This window comes from Protopterus annectens, chromosome 17.part0, assembly GCF_019279795.1.
Source record: "Protopterus annectens isolate FY-2018-M chromosome 17.part0, PAN1.0, whole genome shotgun sequence".
Classification (NCBI taxonomy): Eukaryota; Metazoa; Chordata; order Ceratodontiformes; family Protopteridae; genus Protopterus; species Protopterus annectens.
Window position 1 is genome coordinate 146,006,690 of NC_056751.1, and position 22,608 is coordinate 146,029,297.

Here is a 22,608-nt window from a genome sequence, read left to right on the forward strand (position 1 = left end):
CAAAGAATGATCCTGAGAACCAAAATACAGCACAGAAAAACGGAATACCTGTATGTACACAGTCACATATTACAAGGGCGGTTGTGCGTTGATCATAATATGTTCATACACATGTGCATCTATGTAAATAATTGCATATTAACTATAAATGCATGACCATGGATATGTATATATATATATCTGTTTATGCATGTCATAGTATAATCTGCTATCAAAAAGACCAGCTACTGACCTATGCAAAATACTGAAAAACACAGCAGTCACGAATGATGCTAAATAAAGCATCACCTTTGTATATTCACTAATTGACTAGAGAATGTCTATGCAGTATATGAAGGATACCTGCTAATATATATCAGTCACTGTAATTTCATATAATATGGCATAATATTTCCCACTACATGCCACACACAAAGCCATTGTGCCAGTGTGAAAGCATGAATCAACAATGGAACAAACATCATATAAGCAAGGACCTGTCATGTTATGAATAGACATAAGACAGCAACAACCAATACAGAAATGAATGCAAAGCATACACATGGATAACATGTGCAAATAAACACACCAGACTCAGCTCACTGTGTTATGTGAGAAATACAAACAGAACAATTGTGTCAGACTTGCATCATAGTAACTGCAACAGTCATATCTGTCACATAGAAGGCCAGAGTGTATAGGACATTACAATATTATACTGCACTGCTTGCACAGGAGTATACACACACACACACACACACACACACACACACACACACACACACACACACACACACACACACACACACACACACACACACACACACACACACACACACACACACACACTCACATACAGACACATGCACAAAATTAAGTAGTAGCACCCCTGCCATATGAAGCAATGTATGCAATAATTACAGCATATTATGTACATCAAATTGATTACTGCATGTGTAATTTAGTAATGTGGGTCACACTGCAGCAGCAACATAACACCACATATGTCAGAAAACCATGACAGTGATATGAGATGCCTGCACAACTGTGGCTATACCACATATAGTTGGATTTGGGAAACAGCATGGCGGTAGAATTACATAAGTGGATCACATAGACAATACTTACCATCCTGAGAGGCCACCCTGATGGGACTGAACATCACAAAAGATCTCTCTAGCAATCTTCTGGAAGGAGTCATGCATGGCCTATGCCATGTACTGGAAGAAGTTGCCCATCAGGTGCCTCATCTGCATCTGGAAGATGGTCTGTCATCACTTCCTGGATCTGGGCCCAAAAATTGTCTCCCTGGCATGGAGGTAGACGTCTTCTATGATGAGCAGAATAAGCGATTGCACAAGTAGGTCCCAGTCTGTCACTGTCATCATTGTCCTCTTTATGGTCATTGACCTGATCATCGGAATTAGAGTTGCATGGTAGTGATCTAGCATGTTGTCATCTTCGATGCAAGATAGGAGAACTGCTATGAATCCCATGGCCTGTTAAGGTTCAACAAAGGAAAAAAAATATTATACATACATAATAGTAATTTCCCAACGGCAAAAAGTACATAACATGTCATACAAACTGACACAATCTACATGTGGTGACTATTCTGTATGTTATATTACAGTATTGTATGACATTATACAACTGCATTATTGTATGTGATGAAAGGCATGAATTCAGTCCATAGCAATGTACAAATGATGTGTAACATACATTACAGTCATGTGAAAACAAGTTTGTCATTAAACACAATCAGATGTGAACCTACATAATGGAAAAGACAGTATTTAATATGCCATTAACATTATCAAAACATATGAGACAAGACACGTGACATGTTTGGTCAAGGTGTATCACAGTACAGTACATTTGGCATCACAACTTAGTTGTCAGACAATATGGCCAATATTGAACTCAAGTACATGGAAAATATCTGCGACAACATTCAGAACATTGAGACAACAAACACCTATTCAATAATAGGCTAGGCAGGCTATGCACAACATAACAGTCAGTGAGAACCACTGCCAGACATACAAGTTTGCCACCACCTGCTGTTCAAACAGTAGAACCACTATAAGCAACTTAGATGTGAAACATTGCAGTTAAAAACACTATGATAGTTACATAGAGTTGTCTGTCATTTAGGTTGTGACATCAAAAATCACATAAACTGCAGTTATCAAAAACACCCTGCTTATAACTCCAAAGATAACATTTAACCTAAAATGGTACTGTTATACACATTAAATCAAAGATGAATACACATTTAAACCTGAATTTTTAACTATGTAGTCTTTTTGTGGAAATAAATGTTGATAATAACACATTCCTCTCTCCCTCTGCTATTCCTCCAAACAGTGCCTGCATTCTGTGCACGAAAAATGATTATGGGCATGGTCGACATCACCTACAAACAGGAAAACATGATGTATTACTACAATGCAAGGAGTCAATAAAAAAGTGAGCATTGCATGTAAGATAGCCGTAACATGAAATACAACTTTACATTCATTCTTTGCTATATCACTCTCAATACTGAGCACACGAGAATGACTGCATACAACTGGAAAATGCAAGATTCAGACCTATAGCTGTCATCAATACTTACACTAAGAAGGTGACTCTTATCTGCCTAGCTAATCCATCTTACATGTGATTGCATGGACTGATGGAAGTTAAAAACTCAACTGTATGAATATGCAAGGAAGAATTAAACAAAATGTGAATATGTGCTTCTAAATTACAGGATAAGGGAAAGAAAAGGGCAATAGCTGCCATGTGCTGTGCATTTGAACCATAAAACTGTGCAATCTTGAATGCATTGTCAGCACATTTCTCACAGTAATAACATGCATCTATAACACCTCAGAGGTCAACATGTCATGCTTTGCAATAAAATATGTGACTGCACTTGAAACACCTAACTACATGTCAGAGGAATTCTGTTCATCTGTGGTATTTAATATATCAACATGTAATTTATGTAGGAGATTAGTCCCTGTTAAACAATAATGGATTATAATGTAATAGTGTGTAATTCAAAATGTACAGGTTACATATGTATGTGTTACCCAGTATTTATACATGTATCCTTATTGACATAAATATGATGTTTCTAATAACTTTGCAGATAATGGAGATATTCATAGTCATCCGCAATGTAAATGTTATAGACTTCAGTGCACCATGTAAATACTAGATGTGCAAACATTTGTACCGCATAACTTGCCAAACAAGTATAGATCTCCCATATCTGTTGCTTAATAGAAAATAGGGACCTGGCAAAATATTATCCAAATTAATCTACACTGAGATTCAAATCCATGCATATCCATGAAACATTCACATTGACTGACTGCTTAACATTTTGTATTAATGGAAAACATGATTCCCTTAATGTTGTAAAACTGTATGGAATAATGATAGAATATGCATTTACTGGCCTTATAACATTAGTATGTGTCAGCATACTGAGTTTAACTATCATAGTTTGCAAAAATAAACATCAGAAGGTACTTTTCAAAATGAGCAAGCCAGTAATGGTAGTGCTAAACCTACAGTCATAAGACAGACTATGGTTTACAAATCCTCACTTATTGTAATTGCAGTTTGTTTTACAAATGCTAACATATTTCAGCCATGCAGACCTACATTCATCAAAGTGATTAGAACAAACATGGATCTTACATAATGTTGTATATTCTATAATGTACATCTTACTAATGTATGTATGTATTACACAGCATTTACACATACAGAAGTACTGTGTGATGTTTCTAGAAGCTTTGTGGATAACAAAGAAATGCACAGTCATCCGTGGCCTAAGTGATATAGACATGGCCATGGTAGATGTGTAAAAGTCTGTACTGAATAAGTTGCCAAACAACCATAGGTCTTTCCCTTTTTAATTTCTTCAAATCTTTTGGGTTTCTATTACCATGACGGGAATGGACTCCATTCCTAAGTCAAAGTATGATTAAAGTTCATGAAATTAGTATTGTTTTAGTCTTTGATGTCATCCAAAAGTGCTCTTCACAGCACCCGTGATGCGCCTAGTAATGACTCCTTCTGCAATTCATATGAAGTTGCATGTATTGGAACTATATCTAAATACGATTGTAGATTATTTTTTTATAAGACCCATTACCCCTACTACTGTTGGAACTGTCTGGCTATCTTTCTTCCACATTGCTCTCATTTCTGCCTGCAGACCCTGATATTTTATAACTTTGTGTCTCTCTGTACACAACACACTGTTGTCACTGGGTGTGGCAATTTCAATGATCAATGCTACTTTGGTCTTCTTTTCATGGACCACTATATCCAGTTTACTAGCATTTATCTTTTGAACTGCTGGTAATGGGTGATGCCATGTGATATAAACTTCAGTATTTTCTATTATGCTTTGTGGCTCATCCTTCCAGTGTTTTTCAGCCACTTCAATAGCATAATGTTTGCACAATCCCTAGTGTAACAGTCTTGCCACGTTATTATGCCTTACAGTATACAGTCCTTCTGCCATTAGTATGTCACAGCCAGTCACAGGCTGTGCAACAGTTTCCAATTTGGTTTTACAAAACCTACATTTGCCTGTTTCTCCCACATGTTCAATGGACTTTGTAAACCAGTGTGTATGTAGCCCACTATCTTGAGCCGCCAATATTAACCTTTCACCTCTTGGTTTTCTTAACCATTCCTGCATTTGTTCCTGATCAACATGAGGTTCTAACAGAAGTTTTCTATACTTGCAACTATATGCATTTTCTACATTTCTTGCCTTTTTATCTGGTCCTTCACCTTATATTCTTTCTTTTGTTTTTTTTTTGGCACATTCAGTTGCCGCCTGATTTTTATTTACTTTTGGTTTAAATTACCATTCCTGCTTGATGCCAATATGCTTCTGCTAAACTAAGCAGAGAAGTCATCCTAGATTTATTCTTCTCATGTTTCAAAACTTTCACTGCATTTGGGTCTTGTGAGGTCAGCAGATGTTGGAGTCCCACAATTGCAGATTTATTTATATTTATTTATTTTATTTATTTATTTCAGTTTGATTACCGGGGAAGTCCACTAGGCCATGAAGTGCCCATTTTCAGTGGAGTCCCGGGGAGAAAAGCTCCAAGAACAGTATAATACAATATAGGTTACAGAATAAAACTCCAAGAACAGTATAATACAATATAGGTTACAGAATGCAAATAAGGATTACAAATAAAAAATACATACAATATAGTTTGTAAAAACAAGTAGGGTTAATACATTTGAGAGTTGAAGAGAACTTGATGGCATATTTTTTTTTCCAATATTTATATGCTTACAGTCACTTAAAGTCTGTTAGTTGTAGTTATTTTGAGAAATTAGAATAGGGTGAAAGCAGGAGCATTTCCATTTGGAGGATAGGTGAAGAAAAAGTTGAGTTTTGAAGGATTCAATGTTGGGTATAGTTCTAAGTGAAGTAGGCAGAGAGTTCCATTTTTTACCTAGTGAGAAGGAGAGTAAAAGCTGGCCAGCTGGTCGTTTCAGTTTACTAATGGAGATTAGGTTTTGGTTTTCGGATCTCAGTGGTCTGTTAGGGATGTATGGAGGAAGGATGTCCTTTATGGCTGGGAATTTATTAGGGGAGAATATTAGTTTGTGAGCAGTGGTTAGTTGTAGATAGTCTAGGTGATTAGGGAGTTCTAGCCAGTTCAGTGAACGAAGGCTGTGGCAGTGGTGACTTGATGTTTTCGATTTGGTGGCAAATTTAGAGATCTTATTATAGCAAGCTTCGAGCTTAGAGGTGTTGGTAGCAGACAAGTTGGTTAGGAGAGGGGCTCCGTGAGACATGTCTACATACAGATCTATACATGTAATCAATTTCAAGGAGGACCATCCCTCCTTCGAAATGGGGAATATATAATCTTGGTATACATTGATTTTTATAAATCATTTGGTGAGCATGAAGCATCCTTCTTGTTTTCCTATCTAATCTAGCCAACATGTTTTGGAGCCAGTCAATCACTCCAAAACTGTAATTTAGGACAGGAAGAGCAAATTGGTTTATAGCGTGGATTTTGTTCCTAGATGTCAACTCAGTTTTCAGGATTAATTTATGTCTTCTAAAGTATTTCTTACTAAGTTTTATTCGCATTTGTTCATGTTTTATTATTAATCCTTCATCAATTACCTAATATTTATATAGTCCCTTTTGCTCACGTTCTTTTATATCACATTCTTGTCCCAAACTGATGTTTTCCTGGTTTAAAGGTTGCTTTTGCACATTTATCAATACCAAGTGACATTCTTATATCATCTGAAAAAGTTTTGACAACCTGCAGTTGTGCTTTCAGTTCCTCATATGATGAGCTATACAGTTTTAAATCATGGACAAAGAGAAGATGAGAAGTCTTTATACTTTGTTTTCTAGGAGCTAAATTATAGGCATGGTCTAAGCTGTTAAGTAAACAGTTTAATGGATTAAGGGCAAGGCAGAATAACAACGGTGACAGAGAGTCACCCTGGAATATCCACCTTTGAATTTTTATCCCTGGGATAATGTGTCCATTATCATGGCTTAATTGCAAAGTGGTCTGTCACTGTTTCATGGTCACTGTAATGTAGTTGATCAGTATATGGTGTATCTTATACATTTTTAAGCACTCTTTTATCCATGAATGTGGGATACTTTCAAATGCTTTTTTGTAGTCAATCCATGCCATACTTAGATTCTTACCCTTTTCACACTTCTCCACTATGACTTTATTTAACAACAAATGATCCTTTGTTCCATATGACTTTCTTTTATTGCCCTTTTGTTCTACTGCCATAATTAAGTTTTCTTCTAAATGACTATAAACTGTCAGCATCAATTCCCATGTGTAGTTTATATATCATCGGAAGGCAAATTATTGGTCTATAATTTTTAGGGTAGCTTGCAGGTTCACTCTTTAGTAGGAGCATTGTTTTTCCTGTTGTTAGCCAGGTTGGTGTCTGTTCTGGGTGCTCATATAAATAGTTCTTACTCATGGCTAAATCTCTGTGCAAAGATGTTAATACTTTTAACCAAACATTCAATACTGTATCTGGGACTGCGGTTTTCTAGTTAGAGGCTTTTCTTAACTTTGTTTCAATCTCTCTTGCTGTTACTTCATCCTATTTCATATCCTGTACCTTTAAACTTCGTATTCTTTCTTTTACTTCTATGCATTTGGCATCTTTGTTATGTTCCACAGGATCTTCATAGATATTTCTCCAAAATGTATCTATTTCTTCTTCCATATGTAATGCGCAATATTATCTAAATAACCACTAATATTGTTAAAAATAGGCCATAATGGGATGTAAACCCACACATAGGAGACCAGCAATCACTTTGCTATATTGAACCATTTGAGCTAAGTAAAATAACAGCTCGTTACTGATTATATAAGCTAATGGATGCAATATCAGTAATAGTTATATGTGTGAAATGTATTTAAATGTACAGTCATAATCAAAGATCTTTCAGAAAGTGTAAACTGGCACAGGATAGTTGCAGATAACCTCAGAAGGTGTCAATATGCTGATGTTAACTTAAATGGCTGGATCTCACACTCCTTCATTTGCGTTGCTATTATCACTACAAATACCCTTAAAATACACTTGAAACAGTCTCAGAAACAGATATGCTTACCAACTACATGTATTATAATGTAGGTTTTAAGGTGTGCATTATGCAACTTACTGTAGGCATCTGCTGGCTGGTGCTGGACCTCTGCAAGCATACAACAAAGATCCTCTGCATCCCTCTAATGCAGGTCATCATAGCAGTGGTGGACCTGCATGCCAGTCTGGTAGATCCCAGTCTGTCTGCAGGAATCTCTCGCAATCCAGTTCCATATATCAATCATCATGAAGTTCCTCGAGCATGCTTGCATAGGTTCATAGTTTCATAGGTAGGTACTAGGCTATCGGCCCAAGGGCCTACGTAAGCCTAGCCAGCAAGGTTCCATAGCTTACGCCAGCCAAGAAAGTTATTTTCCTGTGCCACTGTCCAGCAGAGACACAGAAGTGATCCCTGGGGTGTATTTCCTATTTTCCATCCACTTATCAAGATTTTTCTTGAAGAGTGCTAATGAAGAACTTTGCTTGACATAGATGGGTAGCTTGTTCCAGAGTATAGGAAGTCTCTGGGACAGGAATCTATCCCTCCAGCATGTCCTGTTTATTGTGGTGACAAGGTTTAGGTCCCTAGAGTGTATAGCTTGGAAGCATTGGGATTTCTTTAGTTGTAGCATGTCCAACAGCTCTGGGTTCGACATATCTTTATATGTTAGGTAGAGAGATCACTTCTGAGTAGGCGATATGCTACGGAGTAAAGCTGGAGTTTTTTGAGGCAGTCAGTGTAGGGCATTTGTTTGAGGCCAGTAATCCTCTTTGTAAGGTACTTCTGTGGCCTTTCCAGCTGCTGCATCCAATACGCATGTCCAGTATAGACAGTCAGGATCTCTGCAGTCTTTTCTTCTTCAGTCCAGTTTGGTGCCCAGACATGCTAAAGCCTCCACTCTGTTGACATCCTCACTATTGTGGTTTAAAGCTGAAAAATGACTTGAGAAAATGCTAACTGACGTCCTTCTCAGTTCACAGTTAGCAATGTTATTGGCAGTAAATGTACTGATATCACATTTTAAACTTGGTGCATATAGGATGGTATCAGACTATTGTCGGGCACCTGGCATATGTTACAGATATCAACGAAAAAAGTTCAACAAATTACCACTGGTAAAACACGAAGTCCACAGCAGAAAGATCAACAGGACACAAGGTGAAACAAAATATTTTAATTCCAACGTAGCCAGTCCGAAACACAACTCCGATATAAAATTTGTATCAAGCGCTTTCACCCGGGCTCTCCCAGGCTTTCTCAAGATGAACCACAAAAGGATTGCTTTCATATTATATAAAACCATTAATTACATAATTAAAACGTTAACATCATACCAATTATTTAATTAAAAATGTTTAAAGCTACATAACATAATATATTAACAATTCATTTAGTATTTAATCCCTAAAAGTCTGTTCATAGTTCACAACTATAACTTACAAATACATTATATACCCTAATTAATCAAAGGTACTGTGCAGAAAATCTAACTTAACTTCTATAAGGAAGTAATATAATTATAAAAACTATAAAAAGAATTATTCAAAACTTTATTAAAAATATAATTAAAAACAACAGGAGCAAGAATCATATGGCCATCAAACACATCACAAACTAAAAACTGAAAAACCTAAAGGCAAACAGTTAAATAAATAATATATAATAATTTCCTTATATCAACCTATATATTACATATTGCCCCTTCTTTTACCAATGTTCCATTAATATTAGATGTATTACAGTAGTAGCACTTAATAAACTGTTTAACAAAAGTTAACAGAAACAGATGTAAAGTCCCTTGAAATCAAAGGGCAAAAAATCTAGGCTGAGAATGATTCCAAAATAACAGCAACGAATCCACAGATATACGTGCAGGTACCAGTTTATTCACAGAAGACACAAACGCTTTCACAATAGCTTCTTCAGGTGTAACTTCTCCATGAAAATACACACCTTATATACTCTACCTAATTAGTCCAAACAATCAATTAACATACTAAAACATTTTTAAAAAGATATTACACCTAAAGACATAAATAAATAAATGTTACCTAACTGAAATGCATACATTTATAATGCTAGTACAATAAATAGTGGACAGTGAATTGTAGTTAATAGTGAACTATCCATGTATATATATATGTATATAATTATAAAAATATAAATATATATAAAAATATATTCATAGAAGTACAAAAATATATACATATATATATATATATATAGTTAAAATATGTACATTTGTTTATGTAAAATATATATATATACATAAGTAACAAAATTATAGAATCATAAATATATTTGCATTTATATTTAAAAATTGTGAACATACTTAAAAATATATCAAAATTCATCTATTCAATGGTCTACTACGAAGTACAGGCTTAATAGGAATGCATTCATTGAGGCCATGCCCAAAAGTAGACCTGAGCCTCACAATCCATTTCGCTTCAGTATCCTCAGTTCTAACTCTCATGTCACCACCTCTGCCATTCTCATATATAAGAGATAAAACTCTAAACTTGAATACATGGTCATCTCCCATGGCACTAATATGTTTAGCTAGAGCATTAATTTTTGACTTCTTCCTAGCATGATAAAGATGCTCCTGATCCTTTCTCTAAGGGTTCTGTCAGTTTTGCCTATATAAAAACAATGGCATGACTGACATTCTGCTAAATAAACCACATGTGAACTGTCACATGTAGCACCTACCCTAAACTCAGTGGTTCTTCTAGTGTCAGGGTGGTGGAATAATAAACTCATATCTATAGATGAACATTGTGAACAATGACCACAAGGTCGTGTTCCTTTAAACATCACAGGTGGTTTTACATTTTTCACACCACATAACCTCCTATACAAATTCTTCTTATTTTTAAAAGTATATTGTGGTCTGGTACTGATAAGAGAGGATATTGTGGGCTCAGTAATTAAAATTGGCCAATACTTATTAATAACATCAGTATATTGTTTGACATTCCTAGCATAAGTAATACAGACATTTAATTTCGGTTCATTATTCGTAGTATGTCTAGGTCCATTACTTGAAAAATATGGTTTTGCTTTACTAGATCTCATTTGTCTCACCATCTTTTCATTTTTATTAATGCAATTGGCATGATAACCACGTTGTTTCAACTCATTACTGGTATTAAGCATCATGCGGTCATACTCTACTGGATCTACACTTAGCCTAGATGCCCTATAAAACTGATTGCGAGCTACGTTATCAAAAACAAAATCCGGATGCATACTTTGTCGATCAAGCAAATTATTTACCCTACATTCCTTCCTGTACATCCTAGTACTTACTTTTCCTGTTTCATCTAAATCTATATATACATCTAAAAAACTGATTCCTGTATAAGAATAGTCGAAAGTAAATTTCAGAAAATCTGTACTGCTGTTTAAATACTCAACAAAGAGTTTCAACCCATCAAGGCTACCTTTCCACAAGAAAAAACAATCATCAACAAATCTTCTGAAAAAAGGTATACAAGGTGCATATGTACTATTAAATATATAGTCTATCTCCCAGGTTGCCATGAAAGCATTGGCATAACTATTTGAGCAGGAGCTGCCCATGGCAACCCCATTCTTTTGCCAAAAAATCTGGTCATTAAAAATAAATATATTATTATAAAGCACTAATGCTATCAGCTTCTGTATAACCACAATCTCACTAGCATTAAGCATACCTACTTTCAACAATAGTTTCTTCACATAATCTATACCAGTGTCATTAGGTATAACGGTAAAAAGAGAAACAACATCTAAAGTAACCAAAATAACCTCTCCTTCTACATACCCATGATTAGTAAATTCATATAAATCATGTAAAAAATGTTCAGTATCTTTTAGAACATGACACATGGAGTCTATAACTGGTCTCAGTTTCTTCTCAACGTATATGGAAATAGCTTCAGTAGACCATCCCCTGCCTGATACTATAGGCCTCATGGGTGGTCTAATGCTATCCTTATGTAGTTTAGGAAGGCCTTGTATAATAGGTATTACAGGTTTACAAACTAAAAAGTAGTGAAACAATTCATCAGTGATAAGGCACTCAAACTGCATTCTCTTGACTTCAGTAATTATATGTTGAATCATCTGATCTGCAATTGCTTTAGTAATGGGTTGATAAAAACTAATATCATTAAGCATATCATACATTAATAAATCATAGTCCACTTTATCTAAAACAACAATCTGCCCACCTATGTCAGCCGGTCTAATTACCAGGCTGGAGTCATTCTCTAATTCATTTAAAGTGTGCATTTCATTTTTACTAAAATTATAATTCTTATTATAACAAATATTATTATCAAAAACATCATAAAAATCATTAATGCATAGTTGTTCGAAGGCACTAACTATTGAGTTCATTTTAGTTATGAAAGTGCTCAGTCTCTTAAAAACAAAATCATACTTATCATGTGTATTTAAAAACATTAACTTCAGGTTCAAATTCCTGATAAAAAACTTCAAGTCAAATATGGCATCTGTTATAGTCATATCTGAAGTAGGTATAAATGACAAACCTTTAGTTAAAACATTCAGTTCAGTGTTAGTAACAAACGCTTCGATAAATTAATAACTAAAGTCTTACTTTCTGAAAAGCCTTCTTTATAGTGTAAACATTGTTGGTTTCTTCTTCGTGCTTCCTCTTGTTCCTTGTGTTGCTCCTTCCACGTATCTGATTTTGTTTCCTCTGGCCATCTACTCTTCCGACAGAGTTGTCCCATACTGGTAACGGAAAATTTAGTGCATACTCATTACACTGTAAATGACCATTACCAAGTTCATTAGATTTTATGGATTCAGTAGTATCATCACCCCTATGGACTTGTGCTGTTACTGTTACTTTCCTCCTAGCTCCTTGCGTAGATACATCGGAATTAGTAGAAGCAGTCGGTACAGTAATTCCTCCTTCAGTAACAGTACATGCTTTATCAGCCTGAACCAAAGGACTGTCAGTAAAAGTCTCACTGCGACGAGCGCTAGTAGCCATTTGCGTATACGAGTTCACTTCCGATATTCTCTGAGCAGAAACAGTCGTTTGCTCCACAGCTATTGGTTCTCGTGGCCACATAAATATGTGGCCCAATGAGAAATCTCTACGATCTCTCTGCAACTTTTTCAGCTTAATTTGAAATAGCTTACGCTTGTATGAATCAACATTATTTAAAGTATCTTGCAAACATTTTGAGAATGTTTCACCGCTATACGTATTATCAAGGTATAGATATTTATTTTTAATATCTTCCAACAGTTTATTCTCACGTCTTATAGCTGCTGCAACCAACAGTTTGATATAACTAAAGCTAGTGGCAATGTTCAACTTTTGCCACTCAGTCAGAAGGAATGCATCGCAATCATTTTCGGCTGGCATTTTTAGTACTCTTAGCCCTCGGGGTATAAGTTTTTGCTCTAAACATACTTCAAGATGAAATTTTTCATATTTTACTCTTGCTAGTTTGGAGAGCAACCTCTCCAAATCAAGTAAATCAGTCCTTAATGATAAAAAGTCTATAGTAGTATCTGTTTCTTCGGTGCATTCAAAATCAGCATTCAACAAAGGGTTGTTCACATCTCTAATTCTAGGTATAAATGTATCAACACTACCTTGTGACATGCCTCGAGTTTCAGGATTAAAGTCCAACTCAATTTGTATAGCATCCTCAGCCATAATGGAATAAGTGGTGGGCTCACAAAATAGAAAAACAATCAGCAAAAACAGAGCCCAAAATGCAGCAATATAACAGAAACAGATGTAAAGTCCCTTGAAATCAAAGGGCAAAAAATCTAGGCTGAGAATGATTCCAAAATAACAGCAACGAATCCACAGATATACGTGCAGGTACCAGTTTATTCACAGAAGACACAAGCGCTTTCACAATAGCTTCTTCAGGTGTAACTTCTCCATGAAAATACACACCTTATATACTCTACCTAATTAGTCAAAACAATCAATTAACATACTAAATCATTTGTATAGGAGGTTATGTGGTGTGAAAAATGTAAAACCATCTGTGATGTTTAAAGGAACACGACCTTGTGGTCATTGTTCACAATGTTCATCTATAGATATTAGTTTATTATTCCACCACCCTGACACTAGAAGAACCACTGAGTTTAGGGTAGGTGCTACATGTGACAGTTCACATGTGGTTTATTTAGCAGAATGGCAGTCATGCCATTGTTTTTATATAGGCAAAACTGACAGAACCCTTAGAGAACAAATCAGGGAGCATCTTTATCATGCTAGGAAGAAGTCAAAAATTAATGCTCTAGCTAAACATATTAGTGCCATGGGAGATGACCATGTATTCAAGTTTAGAGTTTTATCTCTTATATATGAGAATGGCAGAGGTGGTGACATGAGAGTTAGAACTGAGGATACTGAAGCGAAATGGATTGTGAGGCTCAGGTCTACTTTTGGGCATGGCCTCAATGAATGCATTCCTATTAAGCCTGTACTTCATAGTAGACCATTGAATAGATGAATTTTGATATATTTTTAAGTATGTTCACAATTTTTAAATATAAATGTAAATATATTTATGATTCTATAATTTTGTTACTTATGTATATATATATATTTTACATAAACAGATGTACATATTTTAACTATATATATATGTATATATTTTTGTACTTCTATGAATATATTTTTATATATATTTATATTTTTATAATTATATACATATATATACATGGATAGTTCACTATTAACGATAATTCACTGTCCACTATTTATTGTACTAGCATTATAAATGTATGCATTTCAGTTAGGTAACATTTATTTATTTATGTCTTTAGGTGTAATATCTTTTTAAAAATGTTTTAGTATGTTAATTGATTGTTTGGACTAATTAGGTAGAGTATATAAGGTGTGTATTTTCATGGAGAAGTTACACCTGAAGAAGCTATTGTGAAAGCGCTTGTGTCTTCTGTGAATAAACTGGTACCTGCACGTATATCTGTGGATTCGTTGCTGTTATTTTGGAATCATTCTCAGCCTGGATTTTTTGCCCTTTGATTTCAAGGGACTTTACATCTGTTTCTGTTATATTGCTGCATTTTGGGCTCTGTTTTTGCTGATTGTTTAACAAAAGTTGTTAAACAAAAATTGTTTAAAAAAATTCACAACTCCTATAATTTCGCTCTTCTATTTTTAAGAACACTGCTGATACTAATGGAATCATTAAGCCCTGGCCATTTTGAAGCATTTAATTTTAATTGCCAGAGCAATTCCCTGTATTCAAGGGACGTCTCCCAATCACCATCTCTTGCATTACATACAACTTGATCAAGCACTAAAAATTTAATGGCAATATCCTTACAGACCAGTGAGTGTTTATAAAAAGCGTTGGTTTCTTTTTTCTTACTAATCTCATACAGGTGTTCATACACCCTTTTTCTTAATGTTCTTTCTGTCTTGCCCACATAGAAGCAAAGACAATGTTGACAAAAACCAAGGTAAACAACACCCTTAGTGTTACAATTGAAATGGCCTGGTGAGGTTATATTTATTTTCCTAGATTTTAAATATATTCCCCTACTATTAACCATAAATGGACACTGTTTACATGATTTACATTTAAAAGTGCCCATTTCTGGTTGATTTTTTTGCAAGTTAGCTACAAAGTCTTTCTCAAATAAATCTTTGAGGTTGCTGTTCCTTTTTCTTACAAATTGTGGTGTTTTTGGGATAGTTTTATTAATGTCATCATTCATAGATAAAATAGGCCAATACCTAGAAATTGTATTTTCTATTTCAACACTGTTGTTATTGTAAGTATACAGAAAGGCATTACCTTTTCTACTGTCCATATTTTGTTCGACTTCTAGCTTTAGATCTAATGTTTTACCTAATAATGGAAAGAACTGATTCGATCTTTTGGATTGAACTTCTGCAGCCAGGGTGTCAAATAAATTGACAGGGTAGCCTTTCTCAATAAATAAACTTCTAAGAAAATCTGTCTCTTTTTGAAATAAATTATCATTGCTACAAATTCTAGAGGCCCTAATTAACTGCCCTTTTATAATGCCCTTTTTTTGATATAGCGGGTGGCTGCTATCAAAATGTAGGAACATGTGGGAAATGTTCCTGGCCCAGAATATGTTACAGATATTCCTGTTTGCAGACACCAATTGTGTAGTTGCACTGAGCACCTTACACTTACAATGTGGTATTAGTTAATGCACTGAATTATGAGAACTTACACAGATATTTGCAAACATTAAATGATAATGAACCTCATTCATTATGTATGTTGCAAATGGTACTTAAAAGCTGTGTGTGCATAGCTAAACTTACATTAAGTTATAGATGATGTACAGCTAACTTCAAAGTTAAGCTGTAACCTGCTGCCACTGTAAATGTCCATCAGTGACAAGGAGATTTTCTACATATGCAGTTGTATGGATGAAATGAAACAGCCCCAGTGAAATATAGATAATGGATGAAATGAAATACATCCTTAATTATTTCTGATAAACCTATAATGTCTGGGGCATATTTATGGAAACTGATGAGTTCCAAGGACTTCTGTAAGTTGTATGTTCACTGACTAGCTTACGGATACTCATTAATGCTTAGTAATACAGTAGTAGTCGTTAGTATGTTCAGTCTGAAAAAGACAGCATTTTGTTCATGGTTTATTGTGTTGATAAGTAGCTATTAGTGCATAACAGTTCATTATAGCATGTTAACTTTTTTCTTCAATGTTTCTGCATAACTTCCATTACATGTGTTGTGTAACATATAATGACAATAACATTTATTGTGATGTGTGTCACTGACTGTGGTTGTTCATGACAGGCATCCGACATTCCTGGGGTACATATGCTCATCCTGTTCAGATATGCATGTAACTGTTGCATCACCATTACTACATTCCTGGTTTTGTGACACAATGGTTAAGTGGTTGTTCCTCACTTGTGATATCCACTCACATGGGTTCAAATCCCATATATGACCTATACAAAATTTTGTAATGGATTGCTAGATGTGATGATGTTTTTAGTCCTTATGGTTTACATATTCATAATTTTTTTATATCCATTCTGATTATTGTACATAACAGTGATATACATGAAATGAATTTTTTGCATAGCTTTGCATTGTAAATGAGGGGCAAATAAGTCAATTGACACATGCTTGCAACATCATTGTGCCAATATGTGAGCCCCTGCATAAAGTATAACATGCATATCACTCTTTCTTCCAAATGTCAGTAAGGAATAGGGAAGTCAATTTCTTTCACAGAGAGAGAATATGGAATTATAATTGAGGCTTTATGCCAGCATGGCTGCAGCACTCTTGGACAGACAGGCAATACTGTCCAGAGGAATGAAGTTTGGATGGACCTGACAAACATGATCAATGCTGTGGTGGTTACAATACTTCCAGGGAGGCCTGCTGGTGATGTTGCTGTGCCTCTGTCCAACTGCTAGGAGAGTGTGAGGAATGGTCACAACAGATCCAGGGAGGCCTGCTGGTGACATTGCTGTGCCTCTGTCTAGCTGCTAGGCGAAGGTGAGGAATGCCAGTGGATTTGGCCACACTTTCAGATGAGATAATGGTGTTCTGGGACATACCCCCCATGCTGAAGTGCATTAAATGCTGGCTACATTATTTCTTTTTTTTAATGTAATGTTTGTGGATTCCACAGGATTCCATATGAATCTGTGTAATATCATGGTGTTAAGTTAAAGCACATATGGTCTCTGCAGAGTGCTTTCCTAAAGTTGTTGCCAAAATACTTTGTAGCATTTAGGTTGAGTTGGGCACACCTGCTGTATTTTGGAATCCACTGGGTATGAGTGGAGTCCATAATTAATCTACTCTGAACAGAAAATTTCTTAGTCTTCTTTTAGCATACATTCTGAAATCACATCTGCAGCTGATGGGCTTACTTCTTCCTTCACTACGCTGCACTATCTGCAACTTTCTTTTGGAATCTGTCCCAATGACTGCTGAGGATAGGATACCCACATGCATTACGGAAGGGAACTGCAGAGTTTCTGAAAAAAAAATGAGTAAACAAGCAAACCTATGAAAGTTTCTCTATAGCTGTGTGAAAACAAACAGATGCACTATATCATGGTCACTACACCATGAGGAGATCAGATTCCTGACCTCTGGGCCTAGACTGGGCTCTGAAGAAGAATCTGAAGAGAACTATGTGTAAAGGACAAAGATAGTCTACAAGGTCTACCTAAAAACTGGCAAAGGAATATGAGTCATTTTGCAAAGAGAACAAATTGAATTGACCCTTCTTGTGTGGTAAAGAGTATGTTGAGGAAAAATAAACAGGTATCTGTATCATTGTTTGTTTACTGACCAGCTTGGAGAAAATCATGTGCAATGAAAGAGTATTGTAATTCTGTTGATTGTTGAGATGAACTTTGGAAAAGAGCTAGGGGCTGTTTCTTTATTACTTTTTTTTTTGTTCATGTTACTCTACATCTGCATTTTCCTTGAAAATTAACCTCAAAAGTTTTCATTACTGCAAGCACTACAAAATTTACATTGGTAGATACAGTAGGCAGAAGCTCAGTTTTATTATACACTGTCAGTTTCCTAGCTAGCTTCCTCAAAACAAATGTTGTGTCTTGAGCTGTGCTTCCCGACCCAAAAAGGAATGTACATCTAACGTATTTTTTATTTGTTTGAATTTGTTTACTGAAATAAAGCTGCAATTTCAATGGGAAAATTTCAATCTCAGTGTGAAAGTACAGAAAGCATCAAAATAAAAATGTATAAGATCTTACAATGAAGTAAAAATAATTACATTTGAATAAATTCAAATAGGAAGCGTAATGCAGTTCACTAACACACAAAGGGATATATACATGCACTGCATGGGTGAGAGCAAGCAAGAGCTTGGATGTTATAGCAGATGATAAAAGAGATGAAGTAAGTCCACTGATAGCTGAACATTATGCAACTGAGATGAATGAAGGTGTTATGTTAGGTGTCCTGGATGATGGATGGCATTTGCATTTAGAATGTTCTAGAGTCCGGAATGATGATTAAGAAGTGATTTTATGAGATGAGAAGGGAGCAATTCGCATAGCTTTGGATTAAATGTAGAAAAGTAGTGTTGGATACATGGAAATTTGCATTCCAAGAACAGGCCTACTCTGATCCTGACTTCTGTTGTTATAAGAAGATATCTTTGGGGTGAGTTTACAAGCTTAATGAGTGAATGATCAAAGTGCAAATGTTTAAATAACTGAGAGGCCGGTAGGATATTGGCCCTATATCTAACAGGAAACCATTATTTTTTTTTCATGGTGTTCTTGTCTGGAGGAGAGAGTGATGAACTTCATATTTTACTTGAAGGAATTTGAATGACATTCTCACTCTTTATTTTTTCAGGCAATAATGATAGGTGGTAGATCATATTCCAGCAGTGAGAGAAGTACCCCATTACCTATGTTAGATCTGACAGAGTAGGACATAAAGTGGGAAATGTTCCCGGCCCAGAATAATCCAAGGTATCTAAAAGAACTGATATTATCAATGTAAGTACTGTCCACAGTTTTGATATGCAGGAAGTCAATGGGTTTGACAAGTCTAGGTTTTGGCTCAAAGATCAGGCATTTGGTCTTGGATGATATAAAGAGTAGTTTTTTTTTTAGTAATCTTATCTAGATAAAGAGTGAGTTAAAGTAAACTTGTATTTTGTGTTTCCAGGTGTAAAGGCAGATGCTGGAGTAGAACAAGACCATATCACCTGCATATGGGAAGACTGGGTGCTAATATAAGTTATTGGGGAGTTTGTTGATAAAAGTAAAAATAGTAAATGGTCCAGATTTGAACCCTGTGGTACACCTTTCTTTAAAGGGATTTTTGATAGATTATTTGATTTGACTGAAAAGCCCATATTAGAGAGGTAGTAGTGGAGTCCGAATGTTGTTTCTGAATTTATGTTCCTTTCTTGCATGTAGGTTGTATTCTTTGTTACAGTATATCATATACCTAGAGATCCTCTTAGAGCTGGGGTTACCCTTTCAGCTGTGCAACATGGCAGATGACAAGGCAAGCAGCTATGGTCAGCTAAAATGGGGAAATACAATACAGAACTTAACAGGGCTTCAATTTTGTTAATGTTCTGTGTGTTAGCACCCCTCTAGGGGTATAGATACATGTATGCACCAGTTACAATGGGTACAGAAAAGCACATATCGCAATATGAAATGAAGTGAGAATGAGCAAAGATCAGAAAGAGGGAAAATGAGCATAGTGAGATAGCATTACTGAGAATAAGAAAAGCTTATGTCATGATCTATACATAGAAAAAGTATGTCAAGCTATAATATATGTGAACACTATAGAAATACAGTGACATTTACATACGTGACCCTGACTTCATGCCTCAAAAACATATCAAGTACTCTGTACAGGTAAATAATAGCTAACAACGGTGCATAACACCTGATATCTCAATTAAGCTGCATGTATCATAACATGAAAGAGGTCAGAATTGTTCCATTCAGTACATTCATAATATATTAGACTGGTAGGAGAAAAAAGGCTGTATACCCTCCTATAAAATACAAGCATTCATACAAAGTATCAGTCATCTAAAACACTTTAGCATGAAAAAGGGGTTTAAAGCCAACATTACAACACATTATAGGTGTAAATCACTTTATACACAGTAAAATCTAAGCAAGTCTTGGTACATACAGACCTTTGGGAGCAGCATACACTTCCCAACTGCAGACAAAAAAGCTCTGTCCAAAGACAGGGGTATTTAGAGGTAATATAATGTAAATAATTAGAAGGGGAGTGGAAAGTGACACTATAGAGAAATGCAGTGGGTCCTAAATATTAGGTGTCATGTAGGAAGTGAAAAGATAAGAGATATAAAAGTGTCCTTAGGCCTCTACTTCATCTTCTCTGTTAACAGGAGTCAATCACTCTGCACAAAAACTCATAACCCCTAATTTGCTGAAGCAGGATTCAGCTCAGGTAAGTAAGAAAACACTTTAGTAATGTATAACAAAAAAAGTATTTATGTATTCCAAAGAAAATATGCAGTAAATGTTGCTTTCTGCAAGTTATTTGAAATAAGAATTACTGCACATAGAGACAGATAGAACTCACTGGAGAGCTCGGCAGATATAAATTACTAATATGAGTGTCCAAGTCAGAGATAATAGACCACCCCGGTACACTGCAAATGGGCTGCAGAGTTTAACAAATGTTTCCCTATAACAGAAAATGGAAACATGCATGTTAACAATAGCAGGTACATTGGTTTGTGTCTGTGCTCTTAAGAGATGGGGTTTGCTTTCAGCTGTGCAACATGGTGACTGTGAATTGAGGTAAGCAGATTCACTTGGCAAAAAATAGGAAGGCCGATACTATTCACAGAACTTCCCACACATTCAATTTTCTTATAGCATTTTACAGTAGCAGATCATTGTGAACAGCAGTTCTTAAAGCAGGAATTACTGACTGACTGCTAAAATGACCTTAAATAGTGGCTCCTCTCAATTTTTGTGATCAACTGTGTGAAAAGCAAAAAAAAATATCTCGTATGGATTTCATCTGTCAAAGTGAATCATCAAAGCAGTGGAAAGTGTTACTTTGAGATGAAAGTTTTTGTTGGTGAACTTTTTCTGGGAAGCTAAAACTTCTGTGTACTAAAATTGCATTGTTCTAGGCAAAGTGAAAAAAATAATAGAGGCTTCAGGGAATGCTACAAGAGATCATTGAGAAAAATGTGCCGATACCGATCAATACCTGCTCAGTGTCCAAAAACAGTTATTCAGTATACTAATTTAGCAATCCGTCTCAGTGAAAGTCCAAAGAATTAGTGCATCTCTGAAAAAGCTCAGAGCAAAAGACAATGTGGAGACTTATTTGGTGGCATTTGAGAGATATGAAGCTAACAAAAACTGGGCCCAAGCTGAGACAGCCAGAATACTGATACCATACAACTATAAAAAAAAATGAAATATGAGTTGTTGGGTATAGCTGGATCTTTACCTGAGGTCATTCACTTAAATTTAATAACTGGATATTCACAGCAAGAGGTTCTCTGGTTTGATTCTCAGCTGGTGTACCTTCTGTGTGGAGTCTGCATATCATCCCTGAGGTCGAGTGAGTTTTAAAGACATGCAAATAGGTGCGTATGTGTGGGTGTGCCTTCTTTGAAGGTTGGGTGCCAGGTTGTCAACTTGACACAAAAGTTTCTCATCAGGAAAAAAAAAAGTCATGTTCCCTCCCCTCTAACTTACAACTTATTAGACCCAGTATAGCCTACCTTTTGTACTCCTCACAACATCATCTATCTAACTGACAAAGGTTGGAAAGGCTGGCCAAACAGATCGGGATTAAGGCTCAAACAGATGCCCCCATCTGAAAATCAGAAAACCATAGCTAAAACATCACATTGCCTACCAGATGGACAGCCCCCAGACATATATATGCTATAGCTATACAAAGCTAGCTGAACATGCTCCACTTAAAGAAATCCCAATCCCTCAAATCTACACACTCTAGGGACCTAAATCTTGTCAGCACAATAAATAGAACAGGCTGGAGGGATAGATTCCTGTCCCAGAGACTTCCCATACTCTGGAACAAACGACCTATCTATATCAAACAAAGCTCCTCATTAGCACTCTTCAAGAAGAATCTTGATGATTGGATAGGAAATAGGAAATTCCCCCTGGGGATCACCTCTGTGGCTCTGCTCGACAGAGGCACAAGAAAATAATTTTCTTGAGTGGCGAAAGCCAGGGTACCTTTTTGGCTAGTCTTGTATAGGCCCTAGAGCTGATAACCTAGTACCTATCTATGAACCTATGAACCTGTGGAAATCACATTTGAGACAGTAGCAATAGAAATTGTACATCCACTTATAAAATCAAGTAAGGGCCATCAGTGCCTTCTGGCAATCAATGATTATGCAACAAAATTATCTGAGGAAGTACCCCTATGAATAGTTAATATGAAGTCC